This window comes from Hemitrygon akajei, chromosome 14, assembly GCF_048418815.1.
Source record: "Hemitrygon akajei chromosome 14, sHemAka1.3, whole genome shotgun sequence".
Classification (NCBI taxonomy): Eukaryota; Metazoa; Chordata; class Chondrichthyes; order Myliobatiformes; family Dasyatidae; genus Hemitrygon; species Hemitrygon akajei.
The window spans coordinates 59,316,584-59,322,280 of record NC_133137.1 but is presented as its reverse complement, the minus strand read 5'-3'; positions in this window follow the sequence as shown (position 1 = coordinate 59,322,280).

Here is a 5,697-nt window from a genome sequence, read left to right as displayed (position 1 = left end):
TCTAGAACTCAACTTCTGAAGGCTGAAATTTTCCATTTTGAGGAGATGAACATAAATTTGCTGCCTGCCAGAGGGATGACATTTAAAAATGGACCGTGCTGTATATATAGAAATATCATGAAGTCATAGCTCTTAAAGGAACATCTTCTTCTAACTCTCAATATTGACTACTTTAATGAATACAGTAATTTAATATATTTTAACTTGAATGCTTATCTATGAAGTTCATGGTTGATTAAATTCTGAAAATTATAAGACCATAAGACATAGGAACAGAATTAGGCTATCCAGCCCATCGAGTCTGCTCCACCATTCTATCATGGCTGATTTATCATCCCTCTCGACCCCATTTTCTTGCCTCCTCCCCTGACACCCTTACTAATTAAGAACCTATCAACCTCCACTTTAAATATGCCCAATGACTTGGCCTCCACAGACATCTGTAGAAATGAATTCCACAGATTCTCCACCCTGTGGCTAAAAAAATTCCTCCCCATCTCTGTTCTAAAGTGAAAACTTGCTTTCTGAGGCTCTGCACCCAGATGAACATAACATTTGTTGAGAACTGTAAGCAATTATTTTGTAAAACATTCAGAGATCAACATAGCCACTGTACACTGTTAATTATATATATTTGTTTCTCCTAGATAAAATGATTTTAATTCCTGTTGATGCACAGATCTGACACATTTCCTGTATCTGTAATATTTTGAAGAGAAGTAGATCAATAATGGCAACATAAACAATCTGTAGACTTTGGATGAAATAATGAATAACTAAATGTGGTGTGGATGTGAGCTTTGTGGGCCAGGAGTTTCCTATTTTGTACCTTGGAATAACTGATTTCAGATAAGTGCTAGTGAAGTATTGGAATTATATTGACAGCTCTTGGGCTAGGGAGCAAACTGAGAGTGATGATGAAAGACAAGGTGAGGAGGGGGAATTGTGTGGAGAGACATGAAATAAACTGTAAATTAAAACGTACATTTCTCTTCTAAGTGTAGGATCAGATTTGCCCTTCCCTGCTGAATAGTTACATCAGTATATGTTCTGCTCTGTAGCTGTGATCAATTCTGCAGTATTGTGCTAACCATAGCAATTATTATCCTCACTACTATAAACTATGACATTAATATGGCACTAATTTTATATTCGAGCGAACACCTTCACTGCATCTGCCACAACAGACAGGATTTCCCACTGCCCCCCCCCCCCAATTTAATTCTACTTTCTATTCACATTCCAATGGGTTGGTCCATGGTCTCCTCTGCTGCCATGATGAGGCCACACTCAAGTTGCAGGAGTGTCAGCTCACATTCTATCTGGATAGCCTCCAATCTGATGACATGAACATTGAATTCTCTAGTTTCTCATAATTTTTCAAACACCCCTCCACTCTTTTTCTCCATTCCCCACACTGGCTCCTCTCTAACCCTTTCTCTTCTTCTCACTTGCCCATCACCTCCCTCTCATGCGCATCTTCCTTCCCTTTCTCCCATGATCCACTGTCCTCTCCTGTCAGATTCCTTTTTCTTCAACCCTTTACCTTTTCCACCTATCACTTCCCAGCTTTTCACTTCAGCACCCTCCTCCACCCACCTACCTTCTCCCTCATCTGGTTTCACCTATTACCTGACAGCTTGTACTCTTTCCCCTCCGCCACCTTCATATTCTGCTTCTTCCCCCTTTCTTTCTAATCCTGATAAGGGGTTTCAGCACAATGCATTGACTATATATTCCTCTCCATGGACGCTGCCTGACCTGCTGAACTCCTCCAGCATTTTGTGTGTGTTACTCTCGATTTCCAGCCTCTGCAGAATCTCTTGTGTTGTACATTGGCTCCTCTTGAGGTCCTGTCTGTACTGAACAACCTCAGTGCATTTTTGTGTCACACAGAAAAGGTTAAAGTTCACCTTCCTACTGTGGTGAATGTTATTGTGCTGAAAACCAAGGTTCAACCTTACAGGCTTTGAAATTTCAGTAAGTCTTGCATTGTACGTCTACTGCAGATCTCTGAGATTCACTATGGAACAGATGACACCACATCTATTTTTAAATTCCACCACTGGACTATACATGAAGACCATCAGTGAAGCCCAGCTTGGTTTCCTTGGTTTACACAGAAGTATTGGTTTTTTGGTTCCACACTCGGCCAAGCCTGCACTGGGTTCAGAGGTTACAATTACTTCAAAGGATATCAGGAGGTAAACAGCACAAAAAGTAAATGACAATAATTATGATACTTTATTTTAAATTTTAAAAACTTTGTGTTTAAAAAAAGTATCTGGACTTTCCCAGCATATATGACGAATAAATTCTTCTCTTTCTCTTTCCATCAAGTAACAGTAGCAATAGATTAAAAGATAAAGTATTTGATGGGAGAGGGAAACATTTGAATGTGAAGTGTGATTAATAAATATTGCACTGATACTTTCTGCAAAGTTTTCTTGTTATGCTGGGCTTGAAAATACAAAGTTTCAAAGAAAATTTATCATTGAAGTACATATACGTCACCATATGCTACCTTGATATTCATGTTCTTGCAGACATTTACAGAAAACTAAATAAATACAGTAGAACTTATTAAAACAATGCATAAAAAAGAATTAACAAAATGGCCAAAGTGCAATAGAAAATAATTTGTGCAAATAATAATTTAAAAAAAATACTACTGAGAACATGAGTTGTAGAGTCTTTGAAAGTGTGTCTGTAGATTGTGGAGTCAGCTCAGTGTTAAGGTGAGTGAAATTATCCACACTGGTTCAGAAGCCTAATGGCTGAAAGGTAGTAACTGTTCCTAAACTTAGTGGTGTGTGACCTAAGGCTCCTTCTCCTCCTGCCCATTGGTAGAAGTGAGTTCAGGCAGTGACAGCCTGCACCAAAAGACCAGACCATGATAAAGTGAAGTCCATTCTTGGTGCAGAAGAACAATTCTCTGCCATTGGTGCAAAGTATAACCATTAAGCTTTGACAAAGAAGAATGAGTGACCCTATTAATGCAGATGGGTGAAAGTGATAGTTCTCAAGAGGGCAACTTGAAGGGAGCATTAAGATTTGCCACTGTAATTTAAGTGTCATACTCAGAAACCCAGACAAAACCATTTTAATACCTCTAATGGTCCTGTTATCTCAATTTGCACAGACCATGTGAACTGTCAACCTCATAGTATTTATCAGGAGGCACATGCAGGCATAAAGCAGATATATCTCTACCAAAGGAGGTATAAGGTGCTTCTTCCCTCTGCTAGCCTGCAGGTCACTCTTGGGCAAGGTGTAGCTACTTAGCTCCCTAGTCAGGGTCAAGTGAAGCCATGGGAGGCAGTGGTGGATGGTCATATGAGCAGCTGGTGCATATCACATGTTCTGGTTATGCGACCACTGATGCCAGGCAGAGAATCTATGAAGAGTATTGTTAATGGCTGGGTCACCCATCTTGTACAGACACTCTGCCCAGAAGAAGGCAATGGGAAACTACTTCTGCCGAACCCTTCATCAGGACTGGACAGGAAGGGGGAAGAAGCCAGAATAAGATGGTGTGGGGAATGGAAGGAGTACAAGCTGGCAGATGATAGTTGAAACCAAATGAGAGGGAAGGTAGCTGGGTAGGGGAGGGATCAGGACAAAACATTGACTATCTCCTGCATAGATGCTGCCTGACCAGGATGGTGGCCAGCTGGTGGCTCAATGGTATCAGCGCCAGACTCCGGATCGAAGGCTCCCCAGTTCGAATCCAAGTCAGGCCGCCCCCAAGCATGCCGGGTGCCGGGTTGAGCGTCGAGCTAGCCATGTGACCTCGTAAAAATACAAGGGTCGAGTCAGGAATGTTCATATCGTGACCCGGTTAATCTGAAAGGAGACCAATCCTGACACCACGCGCCAGACAAGAATGGCTGACTGACTGGTGCGACACGCTAAAAAAACAACAAACCAGGATGGTATCCAACTTGGAGGAGAACCCATGGGTGGTCATGTTTTTATGCACAGTGCTATCCTTGTTCTTCTTGATAGCAGATGTGATTTTGCAGGGTGGAAGGGGTGCTGGATGCTGTAGGAGAAGCTAAGGTGGGTAATTGCTCTGTATGTTGTACATGGTACATGATACATTGGTGATAGAGATAAATATTACAGATTAGCTTTATTTGTCACATACAGAAAACATACAGTGAAATGCACCATTTGAATTGAAAAAACAACACAACCTGGGAATGTGCTGGGGAAAGCTCAGATGTGTCACCATGCTTCCAGCAGGAACATAGCTGGATCATGTTACTAACCCTAATTCATATGTCTTTGCAATCTGAGGTGAAAATGGAGGTCCCAGGAGAAGCACACATGGTCATGGGAAGAACGTACAAACTCCTTACAGACAGCAGCCAGAATGAACCTTGATCTTCCGATCTCTAGAATTGCTCCATCGTGAGCATTAGCCTCCATTGTATCCAGGATATCAACTCCAAGATGGTGGCGTGACGCAGCGCACAGTGGCCACTCCAGGAATGAATATCTCTTATCTGTAAGTAGGGGCCGTGTACAATCCTGATTTGATGGAGACGAACGTGTGAAGCACGGAGGAACATCTGGTGAAATTTCTGACACGCCTGTTTCGCTGCCGCTGCTACTGTGCGATCGAGAAATCTCCGGAGAGGAAGGCCCCGAATCCTCGGCTTCGCCTGTTGCTTGGCAGCTGGTGCCAGGGTCGAAGCACTTGGCAGAGATGGTGCTCGGTGCTCGGTGTCGGAGGGCTGGTCAGAGGCTCGAAGTTTTCGGACGGACTCGGAGTTGGCTGTGGTTGGAGCTCCCAAAGTGCTGTATCGGCAAGCTGCGGCGCTGGAGGTTCATGGCAGGAAGAGTTTTTCTTCCTTCTACCGTCTGTGTGAGATGATGGGCTGTCGGGACTTTGAGATTTTCTTTTAAACCGTGCATGGACTGCTCTGTATCAGATTACGGTATTGCTTTGCACTGTTGAAACTATGTGTTATTATTATGTGGTCTTTGTCAGTTAGTCTTTTATCAATTAAGGTATTGTCTGCACTGTTGAAACTATATGTTAACTATAACTATATGTAACTATGCGGTTTTGTGTATGTCTTGTAGCTTTAGGTTTGTCTGATGGATTTGTAGTTCCTTCCTGGGGAACGTGCTAAGACTGTAGCGTGATATCGATACGCAGCAGCCTCTCCAGACTCTGGATTGGGGATTACCAAATGTTATGTGGTTTTTCTTGTGTGGTCTGTTTTGTGCTTTTTCGTGATATCATTCCGGAGAACGTTGTCTCATTTTTTAACTGCATTGTATTTGTGGTTTATAAATGACAATAAACTGAATCTGAATCTGAATCTGATTCTGATATCTTCAAGGAGCAGTGCCTCAGAAAGGTGGCATCCATCAACAAGGATGTCCATTACCCAGGTCATGCTTTGTTCTCATTGCTACCATCAGGAAGGAGGCACAGAAACATGAAGTCACACACTCAGTGATTCAGGAACAGCTTCTTCCCCTCTATCATCCAATTTCTGACTGGACATTGAACATATGAACACTACCTTGCTACTTCTTTATTTCTATTTTTGCACTTCTTATGTAATTTAACTATTTAAAAATTTAACTTTTTTTCTCTATTATCAATTATTGTATTGTATTGCTGCTGCAAAGTCAACAAATTTCACAGCATATGCCGGTGATACTAAACCTGATTCT